At 44.3% G+C, this 24,217-nt stretch overlaps 1 long non-coding RNA gene across 3 annotated transcripts; it reads right to left on the bottom strand.

The window, feature by feature from the left end:
- Positions 1 to 1,101: 1,101 nt before the first annotated feature.
- LOC132814059 (uncharacterized) lies at positions 1,102 to 20,475 on the bottom strand. 3 transcript variants are annotated; one of them, XR_009644277.1, is made up of 3 exons: positions 20,374 to 20,475; positions 14,451 to 14,537; positions 1,102 to 1,223 (listed from the first exon to the last, which is right to left on the bottom strand). It is a non-coding gene; the product is annotated as an uncharacterized LOC132814059 (long non-coding RNA). The 3 variants fall into 3 exon arrangements; XR_009644275.1 differs by lacking the exon at positions 20,374 to 20,475 and adding an exon at positions 15,481 to 15,567; XR_009644276.1 differs by lacking the exons at positions 1,102 to 1,223; positions 20,374 to 20,475 and adding exons at positions 10,386 to 10,459; positions 15,481 to 15,567.
- Between the last annotated feature and the right edge of the window lie 3,742 nt (positions 20,476 to 24,217).

The following is a 24,217-nucleotide window of genomic DNA, read 5'->3' as shown; positions in this document are numbered from 1 at the left end:
AAGGGAATAAACACTGAGGACTCCTGCACTCCCTTCCTGAGCCTTTTACTTGATCTGATGCTCACCCATTCCTTTCTGCCTGTGTAACCCTCACCTGCAGTGTGACTAACTCACTAAACGTGCTGTCAATAACATGCTCAGTATTACAGATGCTCCACAGTGAGTCCACTCACAGCTCCAGGTCTGAAAAGCAGCTTCCCAGTAGCTGCAGATGGGAACCCTTCCTGCACACACAGCCGTCAGGGACACTGAAAGCGTCCGTTATTTCCCACATTGTACAAGAGGAGCACACCAGGTCTGAGGGCTCCTGTCACAACATCGCTCTAGATTCATCTCATTACTCCCATTGAGAGAATTTAAATGAGTGAACATTTCACTTCAAACATGTCCATTATAATTAAAAGTACACCTTTACTTAAGCTGATATATCATACTTTAAAAACTTAAATACTCCGCAGGTGTCACTTACAAACTGGCTGTTCCCATTGGGACCAGGTGAGTTTCTGAACGGCCAGAACTAAAACTGAGTTTCAGTTTCACCTTCTCCTTGTCTCACTTCACTCTATTTTCATCTAACTCCAAAACACACTCATTGAGCCAAGCAGCCCTCACAGTGCAGCCCTGTTATTTTCATTGTCTGCTCACACCTACACTGCCCTCAACCTCCTGTCCTGTTCCAATGCGTCTCAATGGGAGCTCAGGAACAGCATCTAATCTTTCAGTTCAGCCCATTGTAACCCCAGAGTCAACAAGGACTTCAGCAGTTTCTGAATGAACAGATAGTTGTCAGAATCTGGAACGTTCAATCTGAAATGTTGTTGGAATTTGAGTCCATAAGGAATTTTAATGGGAAGTTTGCAGGGAATTGGAAGTAGAGAGTATACAGGTTAACATCATGGAGTGGATGATTGGGACTAAATCTGACAGTTCCTGCAAAGAGACGAGGTGTAATTTGGATAAATCTGTGCTCTCTCTTAAGACAATATCTCCTTCCACAGCTGCAGGGCCAAGAATTGAACACAAACCCCAAGGGTGATCCAACCATGAACTTGAAGATCTTCCTGCTATTTGCTTGACAAAAATATTGGAGATATTTTCCCACAGACCGAACAGACAAACCTTTCTCCTTCCACAGTTAAATGCCAATGGTATTCAGATCCTGATGACTCAGCTGACTGTAGAAAATGGTTTTTGAGATTCCAGTCTCAATTATTCTCAATATCCTATAAAAAGAATTCACAAAACAAAGATCACAGTCAGTGCAAGATAAATAGTAAAGGCACACACTTCTCTTGGTATGTTTGATGTGTAAATGCTCCTCTTCAAATCACCCCTCCCCCACCCAGGAAGAGGACATGTCCGAGCGCCTCGCTGTACCTTAGCACCAAATAAAGATGGTGCCAAAACCCAGGACCTCTCACTGCCCGAGGCCCAAGCCATCTTCCCTTTTGCTGCAAATGTGGGACCAAGACTTTCTAATTCAGACTAACGACCTGCACAGAGTGTAAGTAAACCCTCCCAATCTACACTGAAACATTTCATCCGGTTTCTGCTGCCGCCCTCCCCTTTCCCGTTTCCTCCCTCTGCAAACATCAAGGGTTTAAAGTCTGGTTGAAGATTTGTAGCTCGGTGTCCGTTGTTGTGGTTCTGTTCGCTGAGCTGGAAGTTTTTGCTGCAAACGTTTCGGTCCCTGGCTAGGGAACATCATCAGTGCTATTGGAGCCTCCTGTGAAGCGCTGCTTTGATGTTTCTTCCGGTATTTTTAGTGGTTTGTTCTTGCCGCTTCCGGGTGTCAGTTTCAGCTGTAGTAGTTGAATGTGGGGTCCAGGTCGATGTGTCTGTTGATGTGGGAACGAAACGTTTGCAGCAAAAACTTCCAGCTCGGCGAACAGAACCACAACAAACACCAAGGGCCATTCCGGGTCCCATGACCCTTCCTCAGAACCGACGGTAACTGGGAACATTAGAATCCCTACAGCGTGGAAACAGGCCCTTCGGCCCAACAATTCCACACCCACCCTCCGAATTTTATCCCACCAGACCCATTTCCCTTCTCTGTTACTCTCCATTTTCCCGGACTAATGCACATCCCTGAACACTACGGGAAATGTAGCTAGATCAATTCACCCAACCTGCACATCTTTGGACTACATGAGATAGGGGTTAAAGAGTAAATAAGAGGTGGGGACAGGGACCAAAGAGAGACAGGAACATTTGGAAAGACAAAGGAGTGCATAACGATCCGGATGGGAGGGTGGAAAACTGTTAATGGAGGAGACTGGAACCTGGTAGCATCTCAGTGGAGGGGATGGAAATGGCGGCTGATGATCTACATTCTGCTGCAAAACAGACCCTGAGCTTCCAGTTGCCTGTTACTTTAACACACGAGTCTGTTCCCTGGCCAACATCTCTGTCTCATGCTTATTGCAGTGTTCCAGTGAAGCTTGATGCAAGCTGGCAGAACACTCCAGAACATATCAAATGGCTTCCGATTTCAAGTACTGCAATTTCCCCTCCCATGTGGTCAATAATACTCTCCAGTGTATCTCCTCCACCTCCCACACCAATTCATTTGAATTCCATGCCTCCAACTACAACAAGGATGGAATTGCCATAGTCCTCACTTTCCACCCAGATACAACGCATCATCCTTTCCCATCTCCAGCACCTGCAATCAGACTCCACCACCAGAGATATATTTTCCCTCCGAATCCCTTTCAGCTTCCATAGAGACCATTCCCTCTGTGACTTCCTCATTAGATCAATGTTCCCCACCAACCCATCTTCCACCTCCCAGCACCTTCACTTTCCACTGCAAGAGGTGTAAAACCTGTGCCCACACCTTCCCCTCACCTCTGTCCAAGGGACCACAGGATCCTCCCACATTCGGCAGAGATTTCCCTGCCCACCCAAACACCTCACCTATTGTGTCCGTTGCTCTCGATGTGGTCTCCTCTACACAAGTCAGGACGCCAACTTGTGGAATACTTCAGGGGACATTTCTGGGACACATGCACCAACCAATCCCATCACCCTGAGGCTGACTACTTCAGCAACACTCCCTCCGCCGCCACGCTATCAAGGGCATACAAGTCCTGGGTGTCCTCCACCCCCAAATCCGAGCCACCCGACGCCTAGAGGAAGAACACCTCATCTTCCATCTTGGGACCTTTCAACCACACAAGCATCAACGTTTCCTCATCTCCCCTCCACCACCTTACTACAGATTTAACCCTCCAACTCGGCACCACCCTTTTGAACTGTCCCACCTGTCCATCATCCTTTCCAATTATCCATTTCACCCTTTCACCATTACCCCACCATCTGCAACCACCTATTGCCTCCCTAGCTCCCTTCCGCCAACCCCAACACCCCTCCCTACTTATCTCTCAGCCCTCTTCCCCCACCACCTACATTTCTGATCAAGTGCTTATATGCCCAATATGTTGATTCTCCTGTTCTCCTGACCTGCTGTGCTTTTCCAGCACCACAGTTGAACGCAAGCTGGAAAAACAACACCTCATCTCCCACTTGGGAACCGTGAAATCCTCTGGCTTCAACATCGAATTCAATAATTTTAGGTCCTGAACTCTCCCACGACTTAGTTTATTTGCCCCCTATCCGACATACCAGGCCTTGTTATTTCATAGCCTGCCATTACACACGACCTATGGTTTAGCCACTAAAAGTCCTCATAAACAGCTTTTAACCCTCCCCCAGCTAGCTTGTTATCGACTCCTTTGTCCAACTGTTCCAATCTCTCTCTTTGGACTCTATCCCCTCCTATCATTTACTCCCTAACCCCTACCTTCTGCATATAAACCGACATTGCTTTCGCAGTAACATCAGTACCTGAGGGAGGGTCACCAGATCCAAAATGCGAACTGATTTCTCTTCACAGATGCTGCCAGATCTGCTGAGCTTTTCCAGTACCTTCTGGTTGTTGTGTGTGATTTACAGCATCCGCAATTCTTTTGGCTCTAATTTACCCGGAGTATCTATTTCAGGTCTAGCAGACTGAAACAATGTTTATCAATCTTCCCAGTCCATACTAACTGCATCTCTCTCCCAGTCCCTTCACACTCACTGAGTCCCCCCAATACAGTGACACTGCGCCTGCAAAGCTCATGGTCATGTGTTGGTCCACTAGACCCACCCCTCACTCACTCCCATTGGCTGGAGGATCACACCAACTCTCCAATTGGTCTGAAGCTGTGTCAATCAGCCAGGCCCCATTGTGACATGAGTGTTGGGATCCTCCCAGGTGCATCGGAGGCTGAGGGGTGACCAAATAGACATTTATAAAATCATGGGGGGCATTGATGGGATAAATAGACAAGGTCTTTTCCCTGGGGTGGGGGAGTCCAGAACTAGAGAGGTATAGGTTTAAGATGAGAGGGGAAAGATTTAAAAGGGATCCGAGGGACAATTTCTTTCACACTGAGGTTGGTGGCTGGATGGAATCTTCTGTTGGGAAGTGGAGGAGGTTGGTACAATTATACCATTTGGCCTCTGGATGGGTATATGACTAGGAAGGGTGTAGACGGATATGTGCCAAGTGTTGGCAAATGGGACTAGTTTAGTTTGGGATATCTGGTAGGCATAGACCAGTTTAACCAAAAGGTTTGTTTTCATGCTGTACATCTCTACGGCTTTGCCCTGTGATGAGCTTCATCATTCACAGTGAATGGGGTAGTATCACTGAGCACAGGGGCCATATCCTTCTCAACCTTGCCTAATCACATATCCAATCAGATGCCTTTTAAATGTTGCATTGTACCAGCCACCACACTTTCTCTGGCAGCTCATTCCATACACATACCACGTTCAGCCTGAAAATAATGCCCCTTACATCCCTTTTAAATCCATTCCCTCACACCTTAAAAGCCTGTGCTCTCTGGTTTTGGACCCACCTAACGTGGGGAAAAGATCCTGGCTGTTCACCCTTACCATGTCCCTCACGAGTGTATCAATCACTGAGGTCACCTTTCAGCATCCGATGCTCCAGGGGAAACAGCCCCTTCCAATTCAGCCTCTCCCTATATCTCAAACTCTCAACCATGGCAACATCGCTGTGCGCTTTTCCTGAAGCCTTTCAAATTTCACAACATCATCCCTATCGTGAGGAAACCAGAACTGAAAGCAGAATTCGAGAAGTAGCAGAATCAATGCCCTGTACAGCCACAAAAAAATGTCGCAACTCCTATACTCAATGCACTGACCAATAAAGGCAGGTGCTCCAAACACCTTCTTCACTACCCTGCCCAAGATTCCACTTTCAAGCAACTGTGAACCTTCACTCCAAGGTCGCTTTGTTCAGCAACACTTCCCAGGACCTCCCTATTAAGTGTACAAGTCCTGCCCTGGTTTGCTTTTCCAAAATGCAGAATATCATATTTATCTACATTAAACCCATCTGCCCCTCCTTAGCCCATTTGATTGAAGTCCCATTGTACTGAGGTAACCTTCTTCACTGTCCATTACACCTCCAATTTTGGTGTCTACTGTAAACTTACTAACCATACCTCATATATTCACATAGAAATCACTGATATAATTGACAATAAGCAGTGGACCCAGCACCCATCCTGACAGCATGTTTCTCACACAGGCCTCCAGTCCGAAAAGCAACCCTCTACTACTACCAAAAGAGAAAATGCTGGAAAATCTCAGCAGGTCCAGCAGGACCTGTAAGGAGAGAAAAGAGCTGACATTGAGTCTAGCTGACCCTTTGTCAAAGCTGAGCGGTGCATGGCCCTGAGTGTGGCTTTTAGGGTGCTGCGAGAACAACAGTTGGAAAAATGTTGTATATCGTGCAAGTATCTATAATCCTGGAGGCTGCATGCAGGATGGAATCTGAACTGAAATCCACGTGGACTAAGTCAGAGGAGAAGACAGTCACTGAGGAAGGAAATATGGCTGTGGAAGCGAGTCTTATAAGTAACATGTCCAACACTGAGAGAAAAGAAAAGCAGTGGAGGTGGACAGGGGGGAGAGAGACAAATGAAAATCCTGTCGGAGAACACAGCAATACTTTTTCAGGGTAGGCATTCCTGGGAGAGGTGGCAGTGGGTTAAAAACTGGATAAAAGCAAATTACTGCCCATGCTGGAATCTGAAACCAAAAGAGAAAATGCTGGAAAATCTCAGCAGGTCTGGCAGCATCTGTAAGGGGAGAAAAGAGCTGACGTTTCGAGTCTAACTGACCCTTTGTCAAAACTGATTACAGGTATTTGCACGATATACAACATTTTTCCAACTGCTGTTCCATTCACTACTACCCTGGCTGCTTAGCAAGGTTAGAGCTCATGGAATACAGGGAGAACTAGTCATTTGGATACAGAACTGGCAGAAAGGCAGAAGACAGAGGGTGGCGGTGGAGAGTTGTTTTACAGACTGGAAGCCTGGTGACCAGTGGAATACTACAAGGATCAGTGCTGGGTCCACTTCTTTTGTCATTGACATAAATGATTTGGATAAGATGGGAGGTATAGTCAGCAAGTTTGCAGATGACACAAAAATTGAAAGTGTAGTGGACAACAAAGAAGGTTACCTCCGAATACGACAGGATCTTGATCAGTTGGGCCAATGGGCTGACAAGTGGCAGATGAAGTTTAATTTAGGTAATTGTGAGGTGCTGCATTTTGGGAAAGCAAATCTTAGCAGGACTGATACACTTAATGGTAAGGTCCTGAGGAGTGTTGCTGCACAAAGAGACTTTGGAGTGCAGGGTCATGGCTCCTTGAAAGTGAAGTCGTAGGTAGAGAGGATAATGAAGGAGGTGTTTGGTATGCTTTCCTTTATTGGTCAGAGTAATGAGTACAGAGTTGGGAGGTTATGTTGCGACTGGACAGAACATTGGACATTCCAAAAAGCCACTTTTGGAATATTGCGTGCAAATCTGGTCTCATTCCTATCGGAAAAATGTTGTGAAATTGAAAGGGTTCAGAAAAGATTTACAAGGATGTTGCCAGAGTTGGAGGATTTGACCTATAGGGAGAGGTTGACCAGGCTGGGGCTGTTTTCCCTGAAGCGTTGGGGGCTGAAGGGTGCCCTTATAGACGTATATAAAATCATGAGGGGTGTGGATAGGACAAATAGATAAAGTCCTTTCCCTTGGGTGGGGGAATTCCAGAACGAGAGGGCATAGGTTTAGGGTGAGAGGGGAAAGATATGAAAGAGACCAGAGAGGCAACGTTTTCATGTAGAGGGTGCTGTGTGCATGGAATCAGCTGCCAGAAGATGTGGTGAAGGCTGGTACAATTGTAACAATGATAATCCATCTAGATGGCTATATGATTAGGAAGGTTTGGAAGGATATGGGCTGGGTGCTAGCAGGTTGGACTAGATGGGTTAGGGTAAGTGGTTGGCATGGACGGTATGGGCTGAAGGGTCTGTTTCCATGTTATACATCTCTATGATTCTATGACATTCTAGACAATTCTGTATCCAAATAGCAAGTTCTCCCTGTAGTCTACAGTGTCTAACTTGCTAACCAGTCTGTTATGTAGAACCTTGTGTCTTCCTGAAGTCCAAGTTAGTGACTTCCATGTACAAAGCCTTGCTACCTCTCCCTAATCATTTCTTGCCTTTCCAATTACAGGTAAATCATGTCCCTGAGAATCCCTTCCAACAACTTCTCTGCCACTGACTTCAGGCTCACCGGTCTATTGTTCTCTGGCCTTTCCTTCACACCTTTCTCAAATTATGGCGCCCATCTTCCAGCACCCCACCTGTGACTATCAATGACACAAATATCTCAGCGAGGGGTCCAGCAAACGCTTCCCTAGCTTCCCACAAAGTTCTGGGTTACACCTGAGCAGGTCCCAGGGATTTATCTACCTTGCTACCGTTTAAGATATCCAGTACCACCTCCTCTGTAATATGGACACTTGTCACGTTATCACTATTTATTTCTCCAAACACTCTCACTGCCACATCCTCTTTTAGTAAAAGAATCTCTCCCATCTCCTGCGGTTCCACAGACAACCTTGATGATTTTTGTGGGTACCTATTCTCTGCCTGGTTACTTGTTTGTCCTTAGTGTATTTGTAGAATCGCTTTGGATTCTCCTTAAACCTATTTCCTAAAACTATTTCATGCCTCCTGGTTTCCCTCGAGTATACTCCTACTGCCCCTACTGCTGTGCAGAGGGAGCTGGGTGTCCTTGTGCATGAATCACAGGAAGTTGGTTTGCAGGTACAGCAGGTAATTAAGGCAGTGAAGGGAATATTGTCCTTCATTGCCAGAGGGATGGTTATGCTGCAGCTGTACAGGGTGCTGGGGAGGCCACACCTGGAGTACTGTGTACATTAGCAAGGATGTACTGGCACTGGAGGGAGAACAGAGGAGGGTCACTAGTTTGAGTTGGGAGTTGTGAGGGTTGGTGTATGTGGAGAGATTGAGAAAAATGGTTCTATACTCATTGTAATTTAGAAGAATGGGAGGTTGGATACGAATGAGGGGAGTAGATAAGATAGAAGCAGGTCAAACTACAGAGCATAACCTCAAAATAAGGGGGAGCAGATTTAGGACTGAGTTCAGGAGGAGCTTCTTCAGCTAAAGGGTTGTGAATCTGTGGAATTCCCTGCCGAGTGCAGCATTTGACGTGATCTTCTTGAATGCCTTTAAGGCAAAAGGTAGATTCGGGAAAATGAGAGGAATTCAGGGTTATGGTGGGAGAGCAGGAAAGTGGAGCTGAGGCCATGAAAAGATCAGCCCTGATCTTATTGAATGGCAGAGCAGGCTAGAGGGGCCAGGTGGCCTACTCTTGCTTCTCTTCCTTATGTTCTTATGTTGCCACTTTCCAGCCATCCCTTTCCCTGGGAATAACATCCCAAAAACAAATTTTGAAAGTTCTTGCCTTGTGCCATCAAAATTGGCCTTTGTCCAATTTAGAAACTTAACAATTAGATCTGGTCTATTATTTTCTGTAACTATTTTAAAACGAGTAGAATTATCAGAGAATCCCGACAGTGTGGAATGAGACCATTCTGCCCATCACATTGATACTGACCCTCAGAACCACCTAACCTTCACCTGTAACGTTGCATGTCCCCGAACCATCCAACCTGCACATCCCTAAACACTGTGGGCAATTCAGCCTAGATAATCCACCCAACCTGCACATCCCTGAACACTGTGGGTAATTCAGCCTGGATAATCCAACCTACCCTGCACATCTTTGGACAATGGGAGGAAACCAGAGCACCCGGACGAAACCCACGCAGTTAACCCCAATAAGGTGGATCATCCTTTTCTTATTTCCCAGTTCCACCCAAATAACTTCACTGGACGTACGCCCAGGAATATCCTCCCTAAGCACAACCATAATGCTACTCCTAATCAAAAACTCCACTCCTCCTCTCTTGTTCCCCCTTTCTATCCTTGCTATAGCATCTATACCTCAGAACATTAAGCTGCCAGTCCTACCCATCCCAGAGCCACCTTTCTGTAATACCCATGATATCCCAATCCCATGTTCAAAACCATACCCTCAGCTCATCTGCCTTCCCTGTCAGGCCTCTTGCATTGAAATGAATGTAGTGTAAGTGTTCAGTCCCACCTCGTTCTGTGCCTTGCCCTTGCCTGCCTTGACTATTTGACCTCTGAACTGTACCAGCCTCAGACATACCTCTTTTCTCACGATCTGTTTGGGATCACACCCACTCCCTCATTGGTTTAATGCCTCCTGAGTAGCACTAACAAATCTCCGTGCCTGGATATTAGACACCGTCCAAATCAGGTACAATCCATCCTTATGCAGGTGAACTCTACTCAAGAGGAGATGATCCAAAAATGTGAATCCTTTTCCCCTGCTTCAGCTCCTTAGCCATTCATCCAGCACCTCCTCCTCTGTAATATGGACAATGATCAAGATGTCACCATTTATTTACCCACATTCTATATATCTCATGTACTTATTCATAGTAAACACTGATGCAAAATATTTGTTTCCCTATCCCGCCCATCGCCTGAAGCTCCACACAATGGTTGCCTTGTTGATCTTTGAGGGTCTCTGTTTTCTCCCTAGTTAGCCTTTTGTTCTTAATATATTTATAAAAGCCCTTTGGATTTTTATCCTTCACCCTATTTTCCAAATCTATCTCACATCCCCTTTTTGCCTCCTAATTTCCCTCTTAATTATACTCCTACTGCCTTTGTACTCCAAAGGATATTTTGGATTGGAATAAATGCAAAATATTACATCTTGATAAAACAAACGAGGGCAGGACTTACACTCATTAAAATTCGGGCCTCAAGTAGTGATATGGAACAAAGAGTCTGAGGGCTTCCCGTCATTGAGGTTTGTGTTACATGTAGACAGGGTGGTTATGAAGGTGGTCAGCACTTACCTTCGTTGCTCAGACCTTTGACAATAGGAATTGGGACGTTATGTTGAGGTTGTACAGGATGTTGGGGAATTCTCTTCTGGAATACTGTGCCCAGTTCTGGTTGTGCTGTTATAGGACAGATATTATTAAATCGGCGCGGGTTCAGAAGAGATTTACCAGCATGTTGCCATGAATGGAGGGATTGAATTATAAGGAGAGGCTGGATAGGCTGGGAATTTTTTCACTGGAGTGCAGGAGGTTGAGGTTATGAAAGGTTTATAAAATCACAAAGAGTTTAGATAGTGTGGATGGACGGTGGAGAGGGGGGATTCAAACCTCGTGTGCATTCATTTTGGGAAGTGATGAGAAAGTTTTGAGAAAATACATTAACGATTTTTAAAAAAATTACACAGGTGGAATGAACTTCCAGAGGAAGTGGTAGCTGTAAATACAATTACAATATTTAAAAGACATTCAGAGAAGTACATAAATAGGAAATATTTGGATGGATGTGGACCAAGCAGAGGCAGGTACAATTAGTTCAGTTTGGAATTATGGTCGGCATGGACTGGTTGGCCCACAGGGCCTGTTTCCTTGCTGTATAACATTATGACTCTAATTCTCACTAACTCTAAATTCCTCCATCCTCAACTCTCCCGATCACTGTCACCTCATCCAGCTTTAAAACTCTTCTTTATTTATATAATACTTCTCTAGCCACAGAACACTCCCTATCTCATGTCCTCCAGTTTCTCAAATCTCTGTGATATGTGCCTTTCTTTAGTCCCAGCCTTGAGGATGCCCTCATTCACTCCGATTGGTTGGAGGACAAACTGGTACGACCTGGCCCTCCAGTACTGCCCTCTGCCCCCTATTGGGCTGCGCTGACATCAATCATCCGGGGCCCATTGTGAAGTGAGTGGTTGGCTACTGCCTCTCTCTGCCCTGGGATGAGCTTCAACATTCACAGTCAATGGGGCAGTATCACAGAGCACAGGGGCTGGGGGCTATTCAGCCCATTGGGGATGTATCCTCTCCCTCTGGAGATGCTACATCTGTCACAATTCCCTTCCCATTTGCCCATAGCCCCCCAAATCTTCCCTTAAAATGTAAAATTCCAAATCTGTTTATGAATAACTGCTGAATCTGTCCAGCTGCCATTCAGACTGTTCCAGATGCTCAGAACATACTGAATAAAATAATGTTCACATAATCACATATTACTTGCCAATTACCTGAAAATAGTTACGAAAATTGTGACATTGTTAACAATTCCCCTCTCTCTGCAGATTAAATTTCCTCGAAACAAATTTGCAGTTGGTCAAAATCACTGCTTAACTTTCTCAGCTCCAAGAACAATTATCTGTGCTTCTGCTAGCTCTCCACAAAAGAGGAATACACCTTATTTTCATTTATTAGTGTCATAGAGATGTACAGCACAGAAACAGACCTTTGGTCCAATTTGTCCATGCCAACCAGGAATCCTCAACAACTGGAGCCCCATTTGCCAGTACTTGGTCTGTATCATTTGAAACTCTTCCTATTCATGTACCCAATTGATGCCTTTCAAATGTTGTAATTGTATCAGCCTCCACTACATCATCTGGCAGCTCAGTCCACACACACACCACACATAGCTTGAAAACTTTGCCCCTTAGATCCGTTTTAAATCTTTGCCCTCTCAACGTAAGCCCATGTGATCTTGTTTTGAACCCACCTAACCTGGGGTGGGGGGCAAGACCCTGGCTGTTCACCTTATCCATGCCCCTCATGATTTTATAAATCTCCATGAAGTCACCTTTCAGTCTTTGACTCTCCAGGGAAATTAACCCTGGCCTATTCAGCCTCTCCCTGTAGCCCAAATCCTCCAATCCTAGCAAAGTCTTTGTAAATCTTGTCTGAACTCTTTCAAGATTCACAACATTCTTTCCAGAATAGGGAAGTTTGAACTTAAAACATAATTCCTGAAATGGCGTAATCAATGTCCTGTCCAGCCTCAATTTGACGCCCCAGCTTCTGTACTCAATGCATTGACCAATAAATATAAATATACGAAACACTACCTTCACTAGTCTGCCTATCTATGACTGTACTTTCAAGGAACAATGAACCTGCTCTCCATGGTCCCTTTGTTCAGCAACATTCCCAAGGACTTTACCATTAAGTGTATAAGTCCTGCTCTGATTTGCCTTTCCAAAATCCAACAGCTTACATTTGTCTAAATTGAACCCAGTCTGCCATTCCTCGCCCCAATGGCCCATCTGGTCAAGATCCTGTTGCCTTCTGAACTAACCTTCTTCACTGTCCACTACACCTCCAATTTTGGTGTCTTCTGTAAACCCACTGACCATATCTCATATATTCACATCCAAGTCAATTATTTAAGGACCCAATATCCATTTCTGCAGCACACTGCTGCTCACAGGCCTCCAGCCCACAAAGCAACCCTCCATCACCACCCTCTGCCTCCTACCTTCAAGCCAGTTTTGTTTCCAAATGGCTAGTTCTCCCAACATTTCATGTTATCTAACCCTGCTAACCAGTCTGCTTTGTGGAACATCGTTCAGTGTCCATATAGACAACATCCACAGTCTGCCTTCATCACTCATCTTTGTCACATCTTCAAAAAAACTCAATCAAGTTAGAGAGAGAGAGAATTTCCCACACACAAAGCCATGTTAACTATCCCTAATCAATCCTTGTCTTTCCAAATACATGTAAATCCTGTCCTTCAGAATCCCTTCCAACAACTTACCTACCACTGATGTTAGGTTGACTGTTCTCTTGTTCCCTAGCCTTTCCTTACCACCTTTTTTAAATAATGGCACCCATCTTCCAGCACCTCACCTGTCACAAACAATGATATAAATACCTCAGGGAGGGGCACTGCCATCACCTTCCTAACTTTCCATAAATTTCTGGGATACACCTGATCAGGTCCCAGGGATTTATCCACCTTGCTACTGGTTAAGACATCCAGTACTTCCTCCTCTATAATATAGACACTTTTCATGTTATCACTATTTATTTCTCCAAACTCTCTAGAATAGAATAGCATGGTATTTCTCCCACCTCCTGTTGTTCCATAGATGGCCTTGTTGATCTTTAAGGGGTCCTATTCTCTGTCTGGTTTTTATTTTATCCTTAATGTATTTGTAGAACCTCTTTGGATTCTCCTTCAACTATTTCCTCGAGATATTTCAAGTCCTCTCTTTGCTCTCCTGATTACCCTCGAGTACATTTCTGTAAAAACGTGATCCTGTACTCCCAATTCCTCCGCCTCTGCCATAGCTGCTCCCAGGAGAAGCAATTCCACTCCAGGACATCCCAGAAAGGTTTACTCTTTCAAGGACCACATTTCCCTCCCACTTGATCAACAATGCACTCCAACGTATATCCTCCACTTCCTGTACCTCTGCCCTCCCCCCATCCCTCCAACCACAATAAGAATATAATGTTGTTGTGATTCTGTTCGCCGAGCTGGGAGTTTTTGTTGCAAACGTTTCGTCCCCTTTCTAGGTGACATCCTCAGTGCTTGGGAGCCTCCTGTGAAGCGCTTCTGTCATGTTTCCTTCGGCATTTATAATGGCGTGTCTCTGCTGCTTCTGGATGTCAGTTGCTGTCTGCTGCAATGGCCGGTATATTGGGTCCAGGTCGATGTGTTTGTTGATAGAATCAGTGGATGAGTGCCATGCCTCTAGGAATTCCCCGGAGGAATTGTCTTTAGGACCCAATATACCGGCCAATAATCTCCATTAACCTCTGCTATGTCTGCTACCTACAGTCAGACCCCACCACCAGGGATGTATTGCCCTCCCCAGCGCTTTTTATATGCCACAGAGACCATGGGATCTTTGGTGCTGATGTGATGCCCCACAGATACCTCAGTCACTCACCCCTGCCAAATGGCCTAGTGAGATTATCACTAGATGGATAATCCAGATAACGTTCTGGGGTCCAGGGTTTGGATCCAGTCACAGCAGGCAGTTGAATGTGAATTCAATAAAAATTTGGAATTAAGATTCTATTAAAGACCATGAATCCATTGTTGATTATTGTAAAAAAAACCTCGTCAGATTTGCTAATATCCTTCAGGGAAGGAATCTTCCATCCTTACCTGGTCTGGCCTACATGTGACTCCAGACCCACAGCAATGTGGTTGACTCTTTACTGCCCTTTGGGCCCAGTCAGTGACACCCTCATCCTGTGAATGAATAACAAAGAAGGTCAAGTCTTGTACACAACCATACTATTCTTACAGATAAGTGATCTCTTAGCAAATTTACTTCTCAACTCCCTGCTGACTATTGGGGAAGTGGGGGGGGGGGGGGTCAATAGTACCATCCCAATAAGGAGATCATCCCTTTCTTATTCCTCAGTTCCACCTGTATAACCTGCCTGGATGTATTCCCAGGAATACTCTCTTGAAGCCCAGCTGTAAAGCTATCCCTAATCAAAAAAACCTCTCCCCCTGCTCTGTTGCCCCCTTTCTATCTTTGCTATAGCATCTATACACTGGAACATTAAGCTGCTGGTCCTATCTATCATTAAGTGATGCCTCTGTATTTGCTGTAATATCCCAGTGCCATGTTCAAAACCATACCCTGAGCTCCTCTGCCCGGCCTATCGGGCCTCCTGCATTGAAATAAATACAGTGTAACTGCTCATTCTGTGCCTCGCCCTGGTCTACCTTGACTGTTTGACGTCAGACTTAGCTCTTCCCTCACTCTCTCTCTCTGGGTTTACCCACATTCCTTCACTGGTTTAATGCCTCCTGAATAGCACTAGCAACTGTTCCCTTCCAGTGCCAGTACAATCCATCCTTCTGATGGAGGTCAATTCTACCCCACAAGAGATTCCAATGAACCAACAATGTGAACTCTTCTATTCCTATGTCATTGATACCAATAAACAACAGCCTCCCCTCAAAATGGTTATTCTCCCCTTTAAGAATATTCTGCTCCCTCTCTGAGACATCCTTATACAAAAATTACACATTCGAATAATAAACCTTACACTCATCAGGTCGTCATAAAAGGATTACATGACACATTGAAGGTTTGGGGAGACCTTTTGAGAGAATGCGATGATTCAAAGGAGAATTTCTAAGCAGCAAATGGGATTGATCTGGAACACAATACTCACACACACACACAATGCAAATATCCAGATCCTGACGTATTGAGTAATTCAGAGTTTGGCAGAATATTTACTGAGATTACCATCTGAATGTCCACCTGTAATACCCTGCAATACAAGTTTATAAAATCTGTCACTATCAGTTCAAGTGAGAAACTCACACCATCCCCTCCTCGTGGCCCAGGATTACTGTACATATTACCCCTTGAGGACATCAGCAGTCAATTCAAGGGGAAATCTGTGGGTTTCTAGGAGATTCCGCCCTGGGATCTCATGTGACTGAACACAGCAGTTCTTTGGCACATTGGGGAAAATGATCCAAGCGTCAGTGAGATTTGGGAAACAGGAATTACTTTCTTTTCTTTCATTCCGTGCTGCCGCTCTGCCTCATCAATGACATGGGTGTGAAAGGCAACGATGGGCAAGATCCTCTCAATCACTCCAAAGTGTATCCCGAAAAAGATAGAAACTCTGTCTGCTTCCCACTGCGCAGTGCTCCCAGTAAATATTTGGAAGAATGGGAAGGGGGGATATCTCCTAGAAAAGGCATAACTGTTAAGGTCGAAGAGGATTATGAAAAGAGAGAGATGCACAGGAGAAGGGGGCAACAAGTTGCCAGATGGGGATTAACTTGTGAAAATGGGAAGTTGCTCATTTTGTAAGAGATAATAAAAGAACAAAGTACTATTTAAATGGTAGAACGCTGCACCACAAAGGGACCAGGGGTAATTGTTCAGGAAACACAGAAAGCTACCACAGTTACAACAGGGAATCAGGAAGGGGAATGGAATGTTTTGTTTCAAAGGTTTTCAGTATATTCCTGAGAGTAACGTGTGGAAGTGCTGGTGAGACCACCATATCTGCAGTATGGAGAGCAGTTTTGGTCCGTTTAGATAAGGAAATGTGTCACTTTATTGGAGGCATTTCAGGGAAGAATCAATGAGACGATCCCTGGTTTGGAGGGATTATCTTTTAAATAAAGGCTGAAAAGGTTGGGACTCTACTCACTGGATTTTGGAGAAAGAGAGGTGATCTCACTGAGACAGATGGGATTCTTAAGGGGTTTGACAGGATAAATACTAAGAGGATGTGTCTGAGGGTAAATACTGGGAGGGGAGTCTGAAACCAGATTCTGAGTCACGGAATCAAGGGTTCTGTTTTGGATTCAAGTTTAAGGCGACACAGACACGGGTAAGGGGTTTCAGTAGCAATGGAGCTGGGGTGAGGTGGAGAAAAGCAACGTTTAAGAGATTGGAATTCCTGGTGTTTGTGATTGTGTGGATGTCTGACCAGAAGGTCACCTTGGGGTCAGATATAACAGCAATATTGTGAAGAGAGTCATCCTGCCTCAGAGTTCCCAGTAGGAGGGAGGGGCTCAGCAGAAAGGTAAAGGTAAGGCAATGGGTTTAACCGTGACAATGTTTCATTGGAGGAAATTGCACCTAATCGAGTAGTGGGAGGGTGGTAAGCAGTTTGATAACTGAGTAACAGTGGAGCAATGGAGAGGGATGATGGGGAGGGAGAGCTGGGCATTGTCAGTGTCCATGTCAAACCTAACACAGTGTTTTTGGATGAAATCACCTCCTGGTACTATGTAGGTGAGATACAGGAAAGACCAAGGATAAATCGTTGAGGGACACCAAATGCAAGGAATTCAGAAAGGAAAGAGAGAGTGGAGATGGAGCAGGACTTTCCAATAACGGTGAGGTCAAATATTAGTTTTTCACAGAATGGGAGAGAAGGACATAACGAAAAATGTCCAACAAACAGAACAAGGAACAGTATCTATGAATTGGCGAGGGGGAGTGATGAGGAGGCAGCGGAGGAAAGAGAGTTGGCAAGTGAGTTTAGCGAGATGAGGATAAAGGGTCAAGTTGAGCTCTGATAAGGCTTGACCCGAGACTGGAGAAAGAAGTAAGTTTAGGACAAAAATCAGGAACACCATGTGAGGCAGTTTGGCTCGGCGGGCTAGTGGGAGGGAGGGAAGCAGCAGAGGCAGCTGATCGGATTATCTCAGTCTTAGTGACAGAGAAACTCCATGTGCTCCTTGCTCTTGTTGTTGGAGAGAAGGATGGAGGAGACAGGATGATGGACAGTGTTTTACAAAGTAACAAAACCAGGGTTAGTGATATTTAAAATGAGTGAACAAACCTAATGTATTTAACTTTTATCCAAAATATTAAAACAAACGAACGACTGAAGTCCTGGTTCGAATCCCATCTTGGCAGATGTTGGAATCTGAATTCAAGAAAAAATAACTGGAATTAGGAATCTCCTGATCTCCATGGAACCATTGTCAATGGTGAAAAAAAACTCCTGCCAACCTGACAGTTGCCCAGCCAGCTACTCACTGTATTAATCACTGCAAAGTCTCAACAAAGGAATGGAACTGGGTGGCCCACTCGGTATCTAACAAGGCACCAGAAAATACAACCACAGAATCAGCCCGCTCGATGGTGCAATGTCCTCCAGACTAACATCTGGAATTTGGTGCCAAAATATGCAGAGCTGTCTCACAGACCAATCAAGGAACAGCCTGACATACTCATACTCACGGAATCAAATCTTACAGACAATGACCAGATACCACCATCACCATCCCTAGATATCGAGAGTGTGTTGCTGGAAAAGCACAACAGTCAGGCAGCATCCGAGGAGAAGGAGAATCGATGTTTCGAGCCTAAGCCCTTCATCAGCCTGACCTGCTGTGCTTTTCCAGCACCACACTCTCGACTCTGATCTCCAGCATCTGCAGTCTTCACTTTCTCCTGAAATCTCTGGATATGTCCTGTCCCACCAGCAGGACAGACCAGGCAGAGGTGGTGGCACAGACAGGGAGGATTTGCCCTGGGAGTGCTCAGCATTGACTCCGGACACCAGGAAATCTCATGGCTCCTGCTGATTACCACGTACCGTCCTCCCTTGGCTGATGAATCACTTCTCCTTCATGTTGAACAACATTTGGAGGAAGCACTGAGGCAATGAAATGGTGTCAAACGTACTCTGGGTACAGGATTTCAATGTCCACAATCGAGACTAGCTCTGCAACAGAATTACTGACTGAGCTGGTCAGGTCCTAAAGGATATAGCTGCTCAACTGAGTCTGCAGTGGGTGGTGAGGGAACCAACAAGAGGGAAAAACATACTAGATCTCATTGTTATGAATTGATCAACTGCAGATACATCTGTCCATGACAGTATCTGCGAGAGCGACCATCACACATTCCTTTTGCAGACAAAGTCTTGCCTTAAAGTTGAGAAAAACCTCCATTGTGTTGAGTGGCACTATCACCGTTCTAAATGGGACAGACTTTGAAGAGATGTAGGATCTCAAACTGGATCTCTCTGAGGCACTGTGGGATATCAACAGCAGCAAAACTGTACTCCAGCACAATTTGTAATCTCGTGAGTTTGTAAGTCCGGCTATCACCCATCACAATAGACAGTAAAGGAGGGCATGCCATGAGCAACACCAGGCATACCTAAAAATGAAGGGCCAAACTGGTGAAGCTACCAAACAGGACCATCTGCATTTCAAACAGCATCAGCAGCAAGCAACAGAGCTAAATGATCCCACAACTAATGGATCAGATCAGAGCTCTGCAGTTCTGCCACACCCAGTTGTGAATGGTAATGGACAATTAAACAACTCATTGCAGGAAGCACCACAGATATCCCCACCCTTACTGATAGAAAGGTCTCACACATCCATGCAAAAGATAAGATGACAGCATTTGCAGCAATTTTCAGCCAGTTGCAAAGTGGGATGATTCATCTCGGCCTTCTCCAGTGTTTCCTAACATCACAGATGTGAGCTTTAAGCCAGTTCAATTTAGTTTGAATAATACCGAGAAATGGTTAAGTAGTGTAAAGGCTGTGGGTCCTGCCAATATTCTGGCAATAATACTGATAGCTTGTGCTCCAGAACTTGCCACCCACCAAACAACGTACCGCTCCAGTACTGGCATCTACTGACAATGTGGAACATTGCCCAGGCATGTACAACACAAAAACACAGGGCAAATCCAACTCAGGAAATTTCCCTCTGTCAGTCCACACTCGATCAGCAGTAAAGTGATGGAAGATGTTATCAACAGGGCTACCAAGCAGCAGCTGCTCAGCAACAGCCAGCTGAGTGACTCTCATTTTAGGCTCCACCAGGGAAACTCAGTTCCCGATATGTTACCGCCTGATTCACAACCTGACAACCAGCTGAATCCCAGAGGCGAGGTGAGAGTGACAGCTCAGTTCCACTCCAACACCACTATTTCTAGCTGATTCCACCCTCACCTCAGCTCATATACTCAAACTCTCATCCATTGTGTGTTATCTCCAGACTTAATTATCCAAACACACTCCTGGCCAGCCTCCCAAATTCAACCTTCCTGTAATCTCAAGGAAAAATTGCAAACTCTATTGCCCATGTGCTCACTTCTTCCCAAACATGTTCATCTGTCAAAAGGATCCTATTCATAAGCAGCAACAATTTAAAATTCTCATTCTTGATTTGATTCCTGGCTGTGATTATCCCTAGCTCCCTGCACCACACATCCTTTGAGACCTCGACAACTCATTTTCTTTGAGACTCCCAACAACTTGTTAATTCATTACTTCAACTGTGTGGCTGATTCTACAGTTGCCAAAGCACCATGATCTGGAATTTGCAGACGAAACCTCACAGGTCTGCTTCCCACCTTTAAGACATCCCTCAAAATCTGCTTTTTGGCAATTGTTTTGGACACCTGACCAAATATCTCTATATCTGGCCTTATATCTAAAGTTCTCAATCATATTTTTGTGAAATTATAAGCATGATGATAAAACTACAAACTATTCTTGATTTGGACATTATCTTCAAATCATCACTGTTGCTGTAATGAATAATCTGTAATGTCTCTTACCCAACCACATTGTGGGAGCACCTTCACCACACAAACTGCAGCTGTACAAGAAAGTCAAACATCACCCTCTCCACAGGCAACAGGGCTTTGGCATTAATCACTGGGATCTGTGGAAGGAGAAATACACGTGATGTTTCAGGGAATGCAAAACGGGTTACAGGGAATGAAAATGGTGCAGAATTTGATAGTCAGAAATGGAAGGAAAATACACTTGCTTATTGGAAAAAAGAATTCTTGACTGTCAAAAATATTCAAGAAAAAAGTAATCTAATGATAGAGCAGCACATGGTCAGGGGCTGGGCCGCAGTGAAAAACTCGTTTACAAAGGGTCTATAAAAGTAATAATACAGTACTAAACAGACCAAACATACCCCCATGGTTGGAGACTGAGGAAGCTAGACATTGACAAAGTGGTCCTGAGGGAGCCCAGAGGTGAATCAGAGCAGGATTGGCTGCTGTCATCACAATGACTCTGTACCAGAGAAAGGCTGCACATGCGCCTGGCTGCACCTTGCCCCCTACAAAGATGGCGGCCCAGCACGTGTCCAGTGAATCCTTGTCCCGAATAAAGATGGCGGCGCTCACTCAGGCCTGCAGCCGCTGAGGCCATTCCTCATTTACAGCAAACACGGGGCTGGGACGTTCAAACTTGTGTTTTCCGACATGCACAGCTTGTTTGTAAAACCTCTCCGCTCATAGCAACACAGTTTTTGTCCCGTTTCCCTGTTTATTTCTTTCCTTACCCTATTCTTCCTCTCCATAACTTCCCGAGCATTTATTACAGCGACTCCGCGCCGCGCGCGAGGGTGATCACATGGTTCACAATAGCTCCGCCCTTCATTCACTTTGATTGGTTGGAGGACCGACCTCCAGTTCCGCCCACTGTCCTTTCATTGGTCCGGTGCTGACATCGATCACCCGGGGTCCCTTTGTTGGCTAGAGCATGCGCAGTATGTCCTGTTTTTTGCTGAGATGTTGGGTCATGTTCCTGCGGATAAGAATGAGCTCTGCAGTAGATTTCCTTCATTCATGGAGGGCACTGCCTTCCTACTCATGACTGTATAGCTGTGATTGATGAATCAATGCCATCTGAATCAGTACATAAACACCCCATTTTCACAACATCTGAGATCTTTAGCACATTGTATCACGCTCTTCTTTGGAGACAAAAAAAAACATGATATAGAGCCTCAAGGAATCGGAGCAGGAGTAGGCAATTCATCCCTTTCAGCTCGTTCCCCCATTCTATCAGATCATGGCTGGGCCAACCCAGGTCTCAACACCTCTTTTCTGCTTGATCCGCATAGCCCTCAACTGCCCAATATTTCAAAGACCTATCTGCCCTCTTTTAAAATAATTTGAGGTAGAATCATACATTCCCTACTGTGTGGAAACAGGCCCTTCAGCCCAACAAGCCAGAACAATCCTCCAAAGAGTAATCCAACCATTCCCCTCCCACATTTAACTTTCACAATTGTTTGTGTGAGAAAATTCTTGCCATTCACTGAGAGAAAAAATTTTTAATTTTTCTAAAATGAATGTTCCCCTCTGTAATGTCCCCTGGTTTAAGACTTCACTGGCACTAGAAGATCTAGTCAACATCCACCCCGTCAAGCTCCTCAGAATCTTGTTTCCATAAGATCACCCCTGCTTATCTATTCTTGATAGGTCAACCCTTGCATGCTCGAATCAGCTAAGTGAATCTTTTTTGAATGGTCTCCAATGTTGGTTTATCCTTTATTAAATATGGGAGCTAACATTGTATACAGCACTGCAAGTGTGGACTCAGCAACAGCCAGCGTGGTTAACCAATCCTCAATCCATGCTAATACATTACACTGATACCATGAGCTCCTAATTGTGCAATTAACTTTTATGTAGCACATTATCACATGCATTTTTAAAATCCAAATACAGAACATCATTGGATTGCCCTTTATCAGCACTGCTTGTTATCTCCTCAATGAACTGTCGCAAATTTGTCAAATATAGTTTCTCTTTCACAAAACCCAGTCGACCATGTTTAATGATAAGCTTTTCTAACTGTCCTGCAATTTCTTACTTTAATATTTAACTCTGTGGATTCTTTCAGTAGATTTGCTAAGTATGATTCCCCTCTCTTAAATCCATGCGGACTCTGTCCAATACTGTCACTGTTCAGTAAGAAACTTGAGTGTACTCCAATATAGTTACTAAATGTATCTGTAGTTATTTTTGAAAATCAATTACTTATAAATGCTGGACCCATGCAACATCAATGAATTTGTGACTCTGAATTTGGGTTATTGTGTTTTTTTACTGTTAATTCCTTTTCGTACTGTGTTATGCAGACAGCACCAAGTGATCACTCTTAATTGTGAGTAACTTTGATAATAATATATTTTAAAAATGACATCCCAAAATGCTGCCTCATTATTGTGCAAGGAGGATTTTATTCAATAGTTTGCAGATAAAATTGAACAGCATTTTGCTGCAATTTGGCCAGACTGCAAGTTACACCAAAGTATGAGTGCCTCACCTTTAGAGTGTTCCCAGATATCGTGCAGCTGCAGTATTTTGGTTTGCACTCAGCTATATGTTGTTCTCACTTGTTTCTTTGTGAAAGATTACAAAATTAATTTGGATGAATGAAGTTATGATTTCTTTCACCAATGTTTAGAGAAAAAAAAGTCAGTATTTCAAGTGCTGATAAAGTAAAATAAACTGATAATCAGTAGAGAGGGTTTAAGATTGATAGATTCTTGTTGCCTCGAGGAATTAAGGGCTACGGGGAGAACGCTGGTAAGTGGAGTTGAAATGCCCATCAGCCATGATTGAATGGCGGAGTGGACTCGATGGGCCGAATGGCCTTACTTCCACTCCTATGTCTTATGGTCTTATGTTCTAAGATGGATATGGAACAAATGCTGGCAAATGGGACTAGATTAATTTAGGATATCTGGTCAGCATGGGCAAGTTGGACTGAAGGGTCTGATTTATGTATTGTACAACTGTGACTTCATTCTCTCAATTATTCAAGAAGTTGAATACTTCGAGGAGGAAAAGGAGAATTTATGCAGAGAATGCACTTGAAATGATGATTGAGGTATATCAAACTCACATTGTTTCATCACCTTTTCCTCTGGGTTCTTCAATGAACAAACTTGTTTTGTTCTCTGAATAACTATGTATCATGTGATTTGTTTTGCACAAAATATTTCGTTAGGATCGAGTGAACTATTAAGAAGTGTTCATGTTTAAAATTTAGGCAGCTTGATTGTGAATCTCCTCTTGGCCTGAACACCACTTTCCTGCCAGCCCTCCTTAACTCTTCAACCCATTACTGATTAAAAGTCTGTGTGTCTCTTATTTAAATTTACTTCATGTCCCAGAATCCACAGTGTTTCCCCAGGTTCACGATTCTCTGAGAGAAGTAATTCCTCCAACTTTCCCTTCATTGTAAACTTAGGACGACTCATTGTAGATTGAATCATCTTCTCTGCCTCTACTTGGTCAATCCCTTGACCATTTTATAGACCCTCAAGGATACCACCTCTCATTCTTAGGCTGCAATGAATATGAATGTAAATAGTGGTTGTTGTTCAGCTTGTGGCATTTTGATAACTGTGGCAGAGGATGTTTGTTCAAAACTGAGCTCGACAGTTAGTGCTTTTCAAATAAGAAATAGTTGACGAGATTAAGTACATTAATATGTTGGCGTTTTGTTTTTAGGAAGACTTACTGTTGGGAAGATTTGGTTAAGGGAATATTGCAGTCAAAGCTGTGGAAGATTAACCTCCACCCATGTGTGAGGTAGTACACTGTGGTCAAAAGAATAAAGAGACCACTTCCTCTTTGGAAATAT

Source organism: Hemiscyllium ocellatum, unplaced genomic scaffold (assembly GCF_020745735.1).
Source record: "Hemiscyllium ocellatum isolate sHemOce1 unplaced genomic scaffold, sHemOce1.pat.X.cur. scaffold_646_pat_ctg1, whole genome shotgun sequence".
Classification (NCBI taxonomy): domain Eukaryota; kingdom Metazoa; phylum Chordata; class Chondrichthyes; order Orectolobiformes; family Hemiscylliidae; genus Hemiscyllium; species Hemiscyllium ocellatum.
This window is presented reverse-complemented; position numbering and strand designations above follow the sequence as displayed.